A 17,444-nucleotide genomic window follows, 5' to 3' on the forward strand; every position below is an offset into this window, starting at 1 on the left:
AACACAGGCTCAGAAAGCCAGGGAGAATGGCACACATGAGAAGCCTCAGTCACTGTTCAAGCTTTCTGATTGGCTGAGCCAGGGAAAGAGATCTTGGGGTCATTATGTACAGTTCTCAGAAAACATCCACTCAATGTTCAGTGGCAATCAAAAAAGGTAAGAGAATGTTGGGAATCATTAAGAAAGGGATAGATAATAAGTGAGAAAATATCACAGCGCATTTGCTTAAGTCCATGGTATGCCCACATCTTGAATACTGTGTGCAGATATATTCACCCCATCTCAAAGAAGATATATTGGAATTGGAAAATGTACAGAAAAGGGCAAGAAAAATTATTAGGGGGATGGAATGGCTGCCATATGAGGAAAGATTAATAAAACTGACTTTTCAGCTTGGAAATGAGATGACTAAGGGGGGACATGATAGAGGTCTATAAAACCATGACTGGTGTGGAGAAAGTAAATAAGGAAGTGTTATTTACTCCTTCTCACAACACAAGAACTAGGGGTCAACAAATGAAATTAATAGGCAGCGGGTTTAAAACAAAAGGAAGTATTTCTTCACACAACGCACAGTCAACCTGTGAAACTCTTTGCCAGAGGATGTTGTGAAGGCCAAGACTATAACAAAGTTAAAAAAAGAACTAGATAAAGTCATGGAGGATAGGTCCAGGGATGGTGTCCCTAGCTCTGTTTGCCAGAAGATGGGACTGGGCAATGCAGGATGGACCACTTGATGATTACCTGCTCTGTTCATTCCCTCTGAATTACCTGGTATTGGCCACTGAGGGATGACAAGATACTGAGCTAGATGGACCTTTGATCTGACCTAGTATGGCTATTCTTATGAGTAGGTTTTTGTATATTGTTAGTGTAACATGTTTCCTTAGCAAAATACACTAGATGCACATTCAGTGCAGAACCCAAAAGGTGCCATTATGTTGGACCTATTTTTCAGCCTGACTATGCTCTCACTTACACTAGTGTGCATCTGAAGTCAATTGAATTACTCCAGATTTACTGCTGTAACTGAAAGCAGAATCTGGCCATATGCTAGATTAAACTGTAGGAACAAAGGAATAAAGAATTAATTACACAGGATCACACCAGTAGTCCATCTAGTCCATCAGCCTGTCCAATTCCAGAAGCTTCAGAACATGGTGCAAGAAACCTCACAGGGGACAAAAACCTGCCCATAGAGGAAATTTCTCCCTAGTCCCAGGCAGTTACTGTTTGGTGTTTGCATACCAAGAGCTTCGAAATCAGCAGGCAGAGGGATGATTTGGATATTCAGTGCTGGTAACAGACATGTTTTATGGTGTTGGATTGCCAGTGTAGCACCTGTCAGCTTTTTCCTTTGCGTTGCAGCATAAATGTCTAAAGATGCATCCAGCTGCATAATTTAGATCAGGACCCAGATTCTTTCTCCAGGCACCAAAAGTTCATGGGAATTTAGATCTGTGGTTTTAGTTTTAATCTATGCATGCTGTTTGGTCAGCACTGAAACATCCCAGGGTGCTTCACAAGAAAGCATAATATCATAAATGTAACATAGTGAAATACAATTCACTGTATTTACTAAAAACATAATGAAAATAGGAAAGATTTCAGTTTGATTTACAAAATGAGAGGAAGTGGATGGATGACCCTCAGGTTAATGTGATTAAAATATGAAAAATACCATTCATGTAATTGATTTTTTTCCCCATACGATTGCAGTTTAAAAGCAAAAACACTCAGGAGACCAGCAAATTCCTCAGGGAATTTTTGGGTGCAGAAACTTGAGGATGAATCCATAAGATAAGCAAGAATGAGGTTGGTGAATAATAATCTTAGAAATGTGGCTTTTTGCACTGGCTGAAGTAGAATATCCAGGAAACAAAACACCATACTCAGCCTGCAGCCATTGGTCATTATATATCCCGACAGAGCATTTTCTGTGTTTTGTTCAAATGTGCCCAGACAGAATTTATCCAGGAAGGGGGATGGGCTGAGGAGAACAGAACTACATTGGGACTATCTGTTTTTATGGTCAAGGGAAAAGACAGGAAGATTATTTAAGTGAAGGACTTATTTTTATCAAAACCAAAACCCCTACCTCAAACAGAATTTTTACCACAAAAAGGGAGAAGTGCCAGACTCCATGAAATTCAGAAGGGACTTCGCTATCGCTATTTACTGTATGCAGAAGGAGCTTAGATACTCAGTGATGGATGGCAGTATAAAACCCTAAAACGGATAGATTTTAAAATATTCTGACGTGAGTGGAAGAATGTTTTGTGTAAAGAGAAGAGAGTGTGTGTTGTTAAGATGATGATGATATAATCCTAAAGGCTAAAGAAGCCTTAATAAGAACTGTTTCAGAGTAGCAGCCGTGTTAGTCTGTATCCGCAAAAAGAAGAACAGGAGTCTCTAAGGTGCCACAAGTACTCCTGTTCTTCTTTTTAATAAGAACTGTAGTACTAGGGACTCAAATGCAGTTTGAAAGAAACAATGTGGGCTAGAGATCTACTATTGTTCAGCATTATCTATTCACTACATTAGTTCAGGAGGTCTAAGATTCAGTCTTGGTGCAAGTGGGTGCAGTTCCCTTTAAGTACAATTCTAAAACCAAAAGAACTCAGAAGGTGCCTCTGAGTTATAATTATCTACCTGTGATTGTTTTGATCTCTGTGAATCTGAAGTTGATTGAGGAATTCTGGTATTCAGAATAGTATCTACACTTTCATATTGTAATCTGAGAAATCAAGTCTCTCACACCCAGACATCTGTTTTGAGACTTGACCTTTATCTGATCGCGCAGTGCATTATGGGCATGTCTTGTCTACATTATGGTCATGATTCAGCAAAGAATTCTTCAGCACATGTTTAACTTTAAGCACCTAAGTAGTACCATTGAAGTCAATGGAGCTGCTTTCATGCTTATAATTGAACATGTGCTTAAATGCTTTGTTGGATCATGGCATAAGAGTTTGATCCATTTTGTCTGTTTTTGTCGTGAAGAATTCTTGTGAGGTGTTTTCAACTCAAGCAATTTGCAGGACTGAGTCCTCAGATTGTAAGACCCCCATGGGTAGATAATAGGTAATAAGCCAGGTCATAATAATTAACCATTAGTATTTTTCCTATATTATATAGTAGTGTTGCAGCTCCATACCGGTAGTTAAAATTGTGTTGATTTGTGCTGAAAGCAGGGATTATATCGCTGTTACTTATTAATATTACAGTATCTCCTCAAATAAAAATTCACAACACTTACTCTGAAAATACAGCATTTTACAAGGAAATCTATAATTCATTTCGGAGTAATTTTAAAATTGCTGTTTCTGGATGTTTTGTATTTCTCGAACCCTTTTTTCCTCTAGCACAGTGATTCCCATACCATGATCTATGGCCCACCAGTGATCTCTGAAGAACTAGCTGGCGGTCTTCAGCAAGTCTGCTGGCCATATGGTGCTAGTTCCATCTTCTTATTCCCACCTGCTAAACTACATTAAAAGGCAGCCTAAAATACATTGAAGTCAGAGGAACTGAACCAAGGATGAATTAATCCCTTATTAGCACTAAGTATAAAAAAACTGCATTGTCTGAGGGTAAGAGAAATCCACTCATATGAAACTATTGCTTTTATAATGAGTGCTTTGTTTTGATATACAGTGATTTTATATATCATATAAATGGATATATGGATTTTATATATAACACGCACAATTTTTGTCTTCTGCATCATAATGCATGAGTGGCTGATTTTATACACAGTAACAATGGATGTTAGATAGATAGTAACAGATAAGCTTTCATAATTTCAGATTTTTGATCTGTTGAAAAGATATTTCCTATGCTATTCATGAAGAAGCTTACAACAAGTGTCATATTCAGAGTGAGGAGATCTAGTAAAAAATAACTATTGTAGCAAGGCTTATGATAGCAAATTTTACATGCGGGCTTAAGTTTTCAAAACTGCACAAGTTTGACTGGTGGATAAAATACTGAGTGCGCGCAAATTGGGAGTACTTGTGTACATAGCTTTACACGTGTGCAAATCCCTGACTTGAATGCATTGGGAATTGTGCATTGGACACAGTTAAAAATAAAATCATGCTAAAACCCTATGGAACTTTAATGCTGTAAACTTGACTTTTGTATCTTCCTCATTGCTGAAAACACTAAGGAAAGTCATATTAATTTAAGTGACCATGGACTCACTTATGAGACAACCAATTCCTGTAATTTTAAAAATGTTCAAATCTTCCTAGAACTAAAATGGACTTTTTCTAAGGTCTTAAATGTTCTTATACATTATTTTATTGATTGGAAATACTGAAGGACTGCAAGAAAGACCATTCTTACATCTGGGACTAGAAGCGTGAGTGCTTGAAATATCTTGCAAACATCTATTTTTGTGAGACTTTGAGAATTCCGTAGTCTTCAGAGATTCGGGTTTGGTCTGGATGAGTAGACAGAGAGAAAGATGAAATGATTAGAGGTAAGCTGATATTGTACTGGCTGACAAATTGCTCCCCCAAACATTTGGGTGCTTATCTAAACTAGAATTGAATGCTAATCCCTTTGAAGTTTGTCCTTACTAAATTCAAACTTATTAAAAATGGCGGTCCAAATTCTTCCCTCAGTGATAATGACATAAATCTGGAGTAACTGCAATGATATATGTGACACAGAAGAATGAGTACACAGGCAAAGGAGGATAAGCAGGCCTTACACAACCCAAGAGAGAATTTTATGTATAACCTCCAATACAGCACAGTTTTATATGTAATATAAATCTTATTAGGCAGTTAATACCCAATCCCAAATATGGACAGGATATGTTGTAAGAACTTTCCATGGCCACTACTAGTTGATCTATTTGTATTAGAATCTAGATAGTTTGTTCAGAGAAAGGAAGTCACATGGTATGAGGCACTCTTCATCCACACAAAAAGATGGTCCATGCCCAAAGAGCTTGCAATCTAAGTTTTCATTGAAAAAGGGAGTCTAGAAAGAGAATGAATCACTTGAACTATGAAAATACAGAATAACATGACTGACTCCAGAAGTGTGTAACTGTGATGGTCTTCACTCATGGAGTGTGTTGCTTAGTAGTCAGGGCTTAGGTCCGTTGACATGCTGAGGGGGAGGAAGGGATTGGTAGGGGAGCCTGGGCCCTTCCATTCCACCAGCCTCTGGACCAGGGCCACGTGAGGTCAACCCAAGGGTCTGACACCCAGGAATGCCTTAAGGCTGCCCTCTCTGGGCCACTTCCTAGCACCCTGCTATTGTCGAAAGTTCACAGTCTATTGCAGGAAACTATGAAGGGGGTCAGCTCACCTCTTCACATCTGGATGTGGTAGCTCTCTCCCGCTTGGGGCAGCGGCTGCCTCCTCTTGTGCCTTGGCCCTCCAGCCAGGTCAGTTCCAAATCTTTCCCTTTCCAGGGTAGTCTATAAACAAAGCACAGGGAATCAACACTAATAAACTGGGTTAGTGGGTGAGGGGGGGAAATGCCTTCCTCTCTGAGTATAACAGAAACAGGTCCCCCCAATCCCCTCAGGGAGGGACCTTCAGGAGGTTGTTGAGGGAGAGATCCTGCCTTCCTCATCAGCCCTTTTCTCAGGAGCCACAAGATAAAGGTCCTTTCTCTTTCCCAGTCTGCCCACAAATGGGCTGTTCTGCTCCCTCCTTTGTTCCAGTCTCTGCATATCTTGCATGTGTGGCGGGGCAGGGATGGATGAGCCCAGGGCAGCTCCTTAACCCCTGTTGCCCAGTGTGGGCTTTGTATGCCCCATCACGGTAACTAAGAGTAGTTGTCCCAATGTGTAACAAGACAGGATTAAAGTTTCCATTGCTCAGCATACTCCTCTGCAGATTTTCTTGCTGAGAACTGATTTACTGCTTTTTATCAATGTCCAGAAGAATAATTCCATTTCATGGGTGTGAAACATCTGATAGGATTTTGACAATACCTTTGGAAATGTTAAGTGCACAATCCATTCCTAGGACTAATTTGTATTTCATGGGTTGTACAGACCATATGACACATGAGGTTGCCTGTCATATTGCCACTGCTTTTCCATGAAATTTCTATTTCTTTGATGTAGAAGTAATAGCTGCTGTATATCTGCAGCTAGATTATTCCACAGAGCAGAACCTTCATGTTGAGTCTTTCCAAGATCAAACACAAGAAGATGATTTATGGCCATGTATTTCTCAGCAAAATTGTTTGGTTTGTTGCTAATAATAAAATGACTATTGGAATATGAGGCAATAAATGTGTATTTCCTCACTACATCTTTCAATGACTAGGGCTTTTGTGATTTATGATCAGTCTACAGTGAATTTTTCTCTACCTAGTTTTACGTACTTGTTTTTCTCACTGCAAGGGGTACTTATGGACATTTTGATTCAATGATAGTGTTTATTAACAGCCATCAGTATTCACTTAAGTAATTCAAGTAAAGCTCATGATTAGGCATAATAAATATAGTGTGGAAGTGAGGGAATCATTCACATCTGAGACTATAGAAAACTCTGCAGGCTACCTGTTGCAGTTAGTCAACTTAATGGCATAGTGTTATTTCTTAGGGCTCTTCTACTTTGGCCGTGATAGAGTGTTGCAGGATGCTGTAGTGTTTAATTTCTTACAGAAACCAAGTTAAAGGTTCAATGGTTCTTCCTTCTTCACATCTTTGGAAGATTATGCAATTTACATATAGATGAATTTCAACAGGAAGTTTTCATATTGTGGAGACACAAATTAAACAGTAATCTCATAAAATTAGATAGGAAGCATGCAAATTGAGTCCAGCAATGATTTATTATGCATATTTCAAATGGAAGTATTAAGGCCTGTTTGTAAATGGTATGTATGTAAAATTGTCACTGAAGATCCATTTATTGGTACTTTCCTTAAAGCTGCTTCATGGCAAAAAGTCTCAGTCTAATCAAAGTGAATTAAAGGCATAATATGACATTTTTTAAAATGTATATTATAAAACATATCAGAGTTAACTCTTCTCAAAGGTTGCTTAACCTTGCTTCAGAGAGATGCTGATGAGCAGAATTTTCACTTCAGTAGGTTTCTAGATAGGATATCGCTACATTATCTTAATATTTCAGCCAAAAGACCAACCAAATTACTAATATAATCCACTTGACTAAAGGGGCAAGCAAGCCAGAACAACACAGGAGTTCAGCAAGGGACAGTCTAATATACCCCAATGACCAATTCATAAAACAGTTTATTTAAAATAACAAGATCTAGTTTCTAGGTTTAAAGCTTGCCTGGATTTTCCAATTTGCAGTAACTGTAAAACCAGGGAAATCTTCTTATCCTCATAACCTCCGTCAACTTGAAAAATAGCATAGGTTAAACCTTTTTTGATACCATCCTATGATTAGCCTAAATTGTGAGCTCATTACTTTTATTGTAATGACTTTTATTGTAAGAGACTTCCTCTGTCATTAAAATAAGAAATGTTTGTCACCTTGTTGTGGGGTGATTAGCCTGGCAAAATCTGCCAAATACAGTTATGACTCCCAAATGTATTGCATGCTATTAGAAACTAATATCAATAGGCGTCTATGAATAATCGGGTTGAAGGAGAACCAGAACATATTGTATGGTATTGCCACCCTTACTTCTGTACTGCTGCTGGAGGGGTGTTGCCTGCAGAGCTGGGCGCCCGCCCAACGGCCACTGCGGGGTCATTTCACTATCTGCAGGGCCGTCCCTACCCATATGCAAAGTACGCAGCTGAGTAGGGCACCAGGAAATTTGGGGCACCAAATTTCCTGGTGCCCTGCGCAGCTGCATGCTGCTCCAGCCCCTGCTCCACCTCTTCCCACCCCAGCCCCACCTCTTCCCACCCCTACTCTGCCCCAGCCCCGCCCCACTCCCCTGATGAGTGCAGCAGGGCTGGGCCTGCACTCACCAGCGGCGGGAAGTGCAGTGGCCCAGCCCCAGCTGTGCGGTCGGTGAATACTGGGGGGGGGGGTTGTTCCTCCCGACCCCAAGCCAGCCCCCTCCCCCCCTGTGGAGGCCTAGGGCCATCCTCCCCTCCCCCCATGGAGGCCTGGGGCCCTGTACAGCCCCCCAATGGAGGGGCTGCGTAGGGCCCCAGAATAGCCAGGGATGGCCCTGACTATCTGTGTCCCAAAAATTATATTCTCCATCACAGTGAATTCTTAACTAGGTGGGTTATATCAGAAATACCTCAACCTAATGGAAAAAAAAACCGCTTTCTGGAAAAGTCTACCATTTTTTCCCCCTTTGTCCTTGGTCCCAAATCTGGGAGGATTTGTATTATATTCCCCTATATTCCTTATACATGTTGAATTCACATATTGACTCTTGTCTTATACTTAGATTGAAGCTCTTCAGCTCATGTCTGTATACCATGCTTAGCACAATAGGGCCCTAATTGTTGATTGGTGCCTTTAGACATTACCACTATACAAATAAATAATATTCCAGCTCTCTTTTCCTTATGGGCATGGGACAGAATGTTTTTGTTTCTTTCAATTCAGATACAATATTTGTATGAGCACAATGACAGGGTTTTTCAGTATTTTTAAAAACAAAAATTGACAGATTAAAAATATGTATGCCAGGCCAATTTATCCAACAAGTCATCAGCTGCAATGCTCCGTGAATAGCCACTATGTTTTGTCTGTAGACCTAGAACTAAAATATCTGAGCTGCTTTCGTCCTAACAAAATTAGGAAAAGTTAGAACTCTGTGATCCCTTAAAAATATTGTGTGGCTTTGCCTAACAAAGCATATAATACAGACAAGGTCAGTTGGAAAAGTACAATTCTAAAATGTACTTCATAATTGTATAATTTATTTTATTTAGCTCTACAATGTGCTGGAAACTTAGTCTGCCTGGATCATCCACTTAAGTTAGATCACCAACTGGGCCATTAATCTTCCAATACAAATGATTTATTTTCAGCCTTTTTTGGGCTGGATGGAGGGAAGCTTTTATCAATGGAGAGGGAAATAATCCTCAGCACTTCAAATGCTTCATACGTGTAGAATATAAGCAAACATTTATTAACTGTTAGGAAATGGCAGACATTCAGTAACTCGTACAAAACATATATATGAATATTTTGTTAGCATTCTCCAAGAGTTCCATTTTCCATCTCAGCTGAATAGGATTTCTCTCTTGAGGGAAATTACAATGGTGATAGACTGGAAATCAGTAAAGTTCAAACTAGAAAAAAGATACAAAATGTTAACAGTGAGAATAACCATTGGAACAACTTCCCCAGGGATGTAGTAAATTTTCTGTCACTTGAACTCTTTAAATCAAGATGAATTGTTTTTCTAGAAAGCGTGCTATAATTTGAGTAAGAAGCTATTGAGCATGATGCAGGAATCACATAGTGGAATTCTATGTCTTCTGTGATGAAGGTTAGAATAAATGTTCAGAATAGCCCCCCAACCGTACAATTTATGAGTCTGATTCTTTTACACTAAGGTTCCTTTACATCACTGTTACAGTGCATGTATGGCTGTCTGAGTCTTTGACTCCATGTAATTCCTATTCCTCTGGTCAACACTGGCTGGCGTGTATGCAAAAAGGACGCTGGTCAGCCCACAGCAGGCAGTTCATTTCTGATCCCCACAGGGTTAATACACAACAACAATTTGTGGAGATGAGCAGTTATGACAAAGTCAGACTAACTGAAGATTGTACCAAAAGCACACAGCAATGTGTGTAGTCATTCTACTTGTGATATACACATACTCACACATGTGTATTGATATATGCACATACACACCATCAGCGTGAAGCATATGCATAGCTTGGGGGTAGGTTGTGAATAGTGACACTTGGAAATACTAGGGGCAGAGTTAAGGTTCTGGGTGGTTAACTGCTTAACATTACTGTTATATGTAATTTGTTATCTAGACTACAAGTAAAGGAGAGATTACATTTGCTATGAGGTATTTACTAAAGATGAATTTCATCTTAAAAATAGATGTAAATATAACTGATATGAAAAGTACTTCTAAAAACCAGGAAATGCAGAGGTATGATGCTGGGTCAGTACTAGATAGCTGGAATTATAGTATTTGAGATTAATTCAATCACAGAATCATAGAACTGGAAGGGACCTCAAGAGGTCATCTAGTCCAGTCCCTGCATTCAAGACAGGACTAAGTATTATCTAGTATTATCAATGATGCCTTCTGACCTCTTTGTAGTAGCTCTGCTTAAACACTTTTATAAATAACCCTTGTTGAGGCTTTAGGCAGCCCTTAGTGGTTAAGGGAAGTTACAATTAAGTGTTATACAAGCTCATTCCAGAAGACCATGTAATCACTGCTCATTTGCTCCCTGTGAAGAATCCAGGGTTTACATAAAGGGCAATGTAGGACATGGGATGAATGGCGGAAAGGTGTCTGTTTTAAGCCTGTGTCACATTTACAAAGACACAGCTTCTGCTGGAATTTTTCTGTTCAATTAAACTAAAAAGCTGTTCACTTTTTTCTGATAAAAGCATGAACAGAGGAAAAAATATTTTTTTTTGGCATAAAGTTCAAGCAGTAGATCAGGGTGGAAATTAGAAGAAGGTGTCTAACCATCAGAGGACTAAGGCTCTGAAACAGCCTGTCGATAGAAGCAGTGGAGCAAACAACCTAACTGGTTTTAAGATGGAGCTTGATAAATTTGTGAATGGGAAAATATGAAGGGGTTGCCTGTGACAGCAGGAGAGTGGGCTTGATGACCAGGAGGTCACTCCCAGTCCTATGTAAATTCTGATCAATTTAGATATTAGGCAAGACTACACCATAGACTCCATAGACTTTGGTGTTGCATCCACTAGATTTTAATTTTTCACATTATAATCTTAGCTTTTTTAGTGAACACTGAATTCGTATCTACCAATATAAAATGATGTGCACAGCTAGTCTCAGCAAATACCTGCTTGTATTACTGTCTCCTCCTCCTCTTATCATTAACCAAGATTGTGAGCACTCCGCAGTAGGGACTGCCCTTCTACTACTTGTTCGTAAAGCACCTGCTACAATGTGGCGTGATCCTACTGTAACCTACATAGAGGGGAGTAAATTTACTTACCAATTCTGTGCTACAGAATTCGTCTAGCTGACTTACAATACTGGTACAGACAAGTCATAACCTTGTGAGAGACTACAGCTAGATTCTTCTGTAGAAACCCTCTAAATAGTAAAAATAGAAATAATTGGATTTTCTCTCTCTCTCTCTCTCTCATCGCAGGCAGGCACACCCGTTTCACATTTTTTGTTATTGAATAGCACTCCAAAGATAAACTCTTACAGAACAGCAGTTGCCATATGCCCTAACTAGGCTAACATCACTAACTAGAGACTTATTTTCCTTTAAAATGAAAACTATAACAGCATCTAAACTCTAATAAATATATATTTAAACCTCACAGAATAATTACAGGGGTTAATACATCTGACAATCTGCTTTCATGTAGGCTCACCCATATTATTATATTGGCAAATAGATGAAACATTTAGTTGCATGACATAACCAGTTGTTTCAGCATGCACAATGCCAAGCACGTACACAACTTTAAATAAGAAAGGCCGACAATTACTGTTGCTGCTAGGCTCACATGGTGTCTTTGGTTCAATGGTGTAATACAATTCACAAAGACATTTGGCCTCTAGTCTGATTCCTCCTTTATGGTGTTTTACCACTTACTTCCACTAACATCTGTAAAATTATAGGAAACTGTACTGAGCTCCAACCCAGAGATTCAGTGTGGGCTCCCCCAGCAGCTCTATCTTCTCCCTGCAGGGCTGGGATGGATCTGACTGGTGATGCTCAAAGCAGCTGCCAGTTTTGTACCCCTGCAAGAACTCACTACTGATTGGTCAGGAGCTTCCAGCTTCTAACTGGGGGTGTAGGTGTGTATGTGCAAGAATGTCTGCCCTTAATGAAGACTTCCTTGCTAGCTTCAAAACAGCTACTGGTTAACAATTTCCTGCACTTCCTTGAGTCTGCGGAAATACCAACTAAGTTTGCAGTCACTAAACCTTTATACTGTCCCCTGGCCTGAGAATGTTTCCATATCACCTCAGAATAAATAGAAACAGTAGCTGTAATTATATCAAAGTTTTTGGCTGACATCCAGAAAATAAAAGAGAAAAAAGGGGAGAGGAGTTACACTATCATTATCTTTTTATTCATATTTTGGAAGTGTAACATATAAGTTCTAGAACATTTAATTTACTGTAAATAGCACAAAGTAATCACAAATTGTCTATATGCAATTGACAAGAATGAACATTCCAAATACACATATGCTTGCCAATAGATTTACATCCCTTCTGTGATGGAGCATTTCCCATAATTCCAATTCCTTGGCAAAAGGGAAAAGAAATGCTCAGACAGGCTTAACAAGAACCCTCACCAAAACTGAGAACATCCCAAGATGGTCTAATCATTGTTTCAGACATCTTTTCTTCCTCAGCAGACCATCTCCTAGAAGGCAGAGAATGAAACTGTCTTACCAAAATCTATTGTCTATGTAACTGAAGAAACGTGACTTGGAATGTGGAGGAAGCTGCTCTGGATCATTTGAAGCAAATCTGGACATGAAAGCAGAGCCAGATGTAGGAGCTTGATAGGAGTGTCTTGGGGATATCAGAGAGATCTCTAGATATAGGAGACAGCTTCTTTCTGTATAGCAAAAGAAGCTGCCCTCTGACCAAAGAGTGGTCTGAGGAGGGATTATTTTGAAGGGATATAAGCAGTTTACATTCCCTTTTATCCTCATACCTAAACTAAGAATGCCTCATGAGACTGGACAGCACAGTATGGGGAGAAGGTGACCAGCCCTCTGTGGAGAAAGAAGTGGTTCAGGACTATTTAGAAAAACTGGACGAGCACAAGTCCATGGGTGCTAAAGGAGTTAGCAGATGTGATTACAGAGCCATTGGCCTTTATCTTTGAAAACTCATGGCGATCGGGGGAGGTCCCGGATGACTGAAAAAAGGACTAATGTAGTGCCCATCTTTAAAAAAGGGAAGAAGGAGGATCCGGGGAACTACAGGCCAGTCAGCCTCACCTCAGTCCCTGAAAAAATCATGGAGCAGGTCCTCAAGGAATCAGTTCTGAAGCACTTAGAGGAGAGGAAAATGATCAGGAACATGGATTCACCAAGGGCAAGTCATGCCTGACTAACCTAATTGCCTTCTATGAGGAGATAATTGGCTCTGTGGATGAGGGGAAAGCAGTGGATGTGTTATTCTTTGACTTTAGCGAAGCTTTTGATACAGTCTCCCACAGTATTCTTGCCACCAAGTTAAAGAAGCATGGGCTGGATGAATGGACTATAAGGTGGTGTAAACGTCCGGTGTGGGGGTTGGGCCCTCTCAGGGGCTGTCGGGAGCCAGGCCGCCTCACTGCACGGCCTGGATCGGTCTCTGCAAGGGGCTACCGCCTTCTGTCAGGGCTAGGCAGCAACCCTGGTCCGGGCTCCGGTTCTCACTGCCGGAGCTGGGAATTACAAAGTCAGTCAAGCCCACGCGCTAGCTCAGGGCGGGCAACACACAAGGGTTCACGGGGCTCAGAACCTTCCTGAAGGCTGAGCACTCACACAGTTAGTAGGCCCAGGCCCTTAGTCAGGGCGGGGCAACAAACAATAGTCCAGGGCTCAGGACCTTGCGTCAGGAGCTGAACACTAACAGAGTCAGTAAGCCCAGGCCCTTAGTCAGGGCGGGGCAACAAACAATAGTCCCGGGCTCAGGACCTTGCGTCAGGAGCTGAGCACTAACAGAGTCAGTAAGCCCAGGCCCTTAGTCAGGGCGGGGCAACAAACAATAGTTCAGGGCTCAGGACCTTGTATCAGGAGCTGAGCAGTAACAGAGTCAGGACGCCCCTAAGCCCTTAGTCAGGGCGGGGCAACAAACAATAGTTCAAGGGGCTCGGGTCCGTGGATCAGGAGCTGAGCACTGGCAAACTCAGGACGCCCCAAGCCCTTAGTCAGGGCGGGGCAACAAACAATAGTTCAATTGCGATGCCGGAGCGCTGGCTGGAGGGGGAAGCTGCCACCCGTAAGTGGGGTGGCAGGGGGGACACAGGCCCACCCACTCCACTGTGTCCCAGCCCGGGGCCCTAAGAGCGGCAGTCAGTCTGCCGCTGTGTCGGTGGGGTCCTGACCGCAACACACCGACATTGGCTCCTCTGCTGTAGCCAGACTGGGGTCAGCTACCCCCGGGCTACTTTCCATTTCCCCCTCCATTGGTACCTGCTCATCGCTGGGCTCGGCAGCGGGGTCCCACACCATGGGTTCCTCAGCTCTCAGAGGGTCGTCTGGGTCAGGCTGCTCCTCCGGTCTCGGGTCAGGGGGGCGCTCGGGCTCCCCCTCGAGGTACCGTGCCCGGGGCAGGCTCGGCCACTCCACTTCGGGGTACCTTGCTCGGGGAAGGCTCGGCCAATCCGCGTCGGGGTACCTGGCTCTGGGGAGGCTCGGTCCGTCCGCGTCCGGGTACCTGGCTCTGGGAAGGCTCGGTCTAGCCGGAGCTCGCACCGGCACGTCTGGCCTCTCCGGCCGCTGGGCTCCAACTGAGTGCTGGGGCCTGGCTTTTATACTTCCTGTCCCGCCCCTTGACTTCCGGGGGGCGGGAACAGGTGGCGGTGGCTCCGCCCACTTGGGTGCCAATTCAGGCTCCTCTCTTTCAGGGGCCGTCGGGGGCCAGGCCGGAGCTTTCTGTGCTCCCTTCTCCCTCCGTTCTCCCGGCCCTCTCCTGCTGCTGCTTGCTGCTCTCGCTGCTGCGTGGGTGAGTGAGGAGTGCGGTGGGGGGGGCCTTGCCGGCCTGCCCCCCCCCCCTCGCCCTCGCCTCCGGAGGGAGAAGCATCGGCCCCCCCACGCCAACACCGATACCATCTGGGGGCCCACCTGCCTGCTTGCTTGCCTGCCTGGCCGGTTGCCCGGCCGGCTGACTGCCGCTCGCTGCTGCTGCTGTTGTTCCTGTGTGGGAGCCGCTGCCTCCGTCGCGGAGAGCGAAGAGACTGCGTCCCTGGTTCGGGAGATTGTGGAGGGGGTTGTTTGAGAACTGTGTTTCGAGTGACTTTGCCATCTTTGCTCCTGGGGTGGTGGTGCCCCCGGTCGCGTTAGGAGTGTGGACGGTACTGAGCCTCTAGCTCGTAATTCCTCGGACTGGAAGCCATCGCTTGCCAGGAAGCTCCGAGGTCGACTTGGGATCCTGCTGTCCCGTCCCCCGTAGCGGACTGTTGAAGGGGGCGTGTGGGGGGGTGCGGTGCCCCCCCCCTTCATCCATCTGCTCCCCCTCTGCCACCACCCCCACCGCCGACAGCTGCCAACAACCCCTCCACCGCCCCGCGTGCCACCTGGACCTGCTTTTCGCCCCTCGGCGGGCTGTTTGCTCCCCCCGCCATTTCCATCGTCCGGGACTGTTTACTTGCAGCAGTGAACGGCAGAGCCTGCGCTTCGCGAGCGCTGTGGGTGCACCGTTTCCCCCGCCCTGGACTTCTCCTGCCCCCCAACTGCGTTTAGCTGGTGGGGTCCCCTCCCTGTAGCCCCCTCTGTATTGGTTAGCCCTACTCTACCCCCCTCCTTTTGAGCCCCTTCGGTTTATTTTTTGGTGCCCATTCCCCCCCCCCTCAGTTCCTAGCCTGCTGGCTGTGTTCCCGGCCCTGTCCTTGGGCTGCGGCTGGCTGGAGTTTTTTCCTCCTACCCCTCCTTGTCTTTGGGCTGCAGCTGGCTGGACATTCCATTCTGTTTCTGAGCCGCTGCTCCGGTGCGCCCCCCCCTTCGCCCCCCCGCGCGCGCTTGTGCCCCCGTTTTGTTGCCCCCCCCTTTGCACTGTTCACCCCCCCCCCTTTACTGTTGTTGTAGTCCCCCCCCGCCCCAGTGCAGCCGGGGGAGCCGGCTTTCTTTTTTTGGCACTTGTGCCCCACCCCTCTTTTTTTGCTCCTGTGTGCCCTCTCCATTGGCACCCTCCTCCCCAGCCTGCAGCCTAGCGGGGGGGAGTGGTTGCCTTTCCCTCATTTTGTCCTTTGCCTAGAAGGAAGGAGCGGCTGCAGGTTGTAATGGCGGGAGACTCTGCCCCCGCCCCTGCCCCTGCCCCTGCCCTATTGTCCCCGCCCACCCCAGTGGCCGGCCCCTCGGCTGGCCCTGTCCCGGATACCGCCGCTGCCACGGCTGCCCCCTCCACCGGCAGGAAGGGCCAAGGGAGGAAGAAGGGCAAGGGCCCCGCCCGTGGAGCCAGGCCTCCTGCGGGTGGGGCTGCGATCCCCACCGCGGCCCCGACACCAGCCGCGGCCCCTCCCTCTCCTGCCGTCCCTTCCACCAGCTCTGGTGGCGCTCCACCTTCAGCCCCCAGAGCATATGCCCAGGTGGCCGCCGCCTCTTTGCGTGCCGCCGCGCCGTCCGCCCCGACCGCCGCCTCTGGACCCGTCCCTGGTGACCACGGCCCCTTCCCCTCGCTGACTAGGAGGCATGGCGTCCGTTGCCATTTGGTGCCTGCCTCGCCCCACATTGAGACCTATGTGCGGGCGTTGGCGAGGGTGGTGGGGCCTACGGCCATCATGGCGGCCTCCAAAATGTATGGGAAGGCCGTGTTCTTCCTGGCGTCGGAGGCCGCCGCGCAGGAGGCGGTGGAAAGAGGCCTGGCGGTGGGGGGCGTGTTTGTCCCCTTGGAGCCCCTGGAGGACCTGGGCGTACGGGTGCTCTTGACCTCCGTCCCGCCCTACCTCCCCAACGCCGCTCTGTTGCCTGCCCTCTCCAGCCTGGGGAAGCCCATTTCCATTCTGAGCCCTCTCTCGTTGGGCTGTAAGGACCCCGCCCTCCGGCACATCCTGTCTTTCCGCCGGCAGGTCCAGCTCCAGCTGCCGCCGGCGGCGGGTGCCAGAGTGGCGCTCGAGGGGTCCTTCCTGGTGCCCTACCGGGGGGCCCATTATCGGGTCCACTATTCGACGGGGGAGGCCCGGTGCTTCCTCTGCCGGGCGCAGGGGCATGTCCGGAGGGACTGTCCCCTGGCCCGGCCTGGAGGGGCGTCCGAGACCCCCGGGGCCCGGGAGGGTGCCGGCCCTGTCATCGCCGGCAACCCTAGCGGTTCGGACACTGCTGCTGCTGCCGCCGCCCCTCCTCCTTCTGCCGCGGTTCCCGCTCTGGCCGCGGAGACGGCCGAGCGGGCGGGCCTTGCTGTCGCCGACCCTGGATCGGCGGGGCATGTGGAGGAGGGGGCGGGGCGGCTTCCGCCGGCCGCGGGGAAGGGCCCGCCCCAGGGGGAGGTTTCCCTCCCCCCTGCTGTCCCTCCGCCCCTGCCGCCCCGAGCCCCGAAGCCATCGCCCTTGCCCTCTGGCCCCGCCCCTGCTGACCGGCCCTCCACCTCCTCTTCCGCCTTGGGGGGCTGGGTGACCGTCCGGGGGAAGCGCGGCGCCCGCAGGTCGCGGGCTCTCTCCCTCCCCT

This window comes from Chrysemys picta, chromosome 3 (genome assembly GCF_011386835.1).
Source record: "Chrysemys picta bellii isolate R12L10 chromosome 3, ASM1138683v2, whole genome shotgun sequence".
Classification (NCBI taxonomy): Eukaryota; Metazoa; Chordata; order Testudines; family Emydidae; genus Chrysemys; species Chrysemys picta.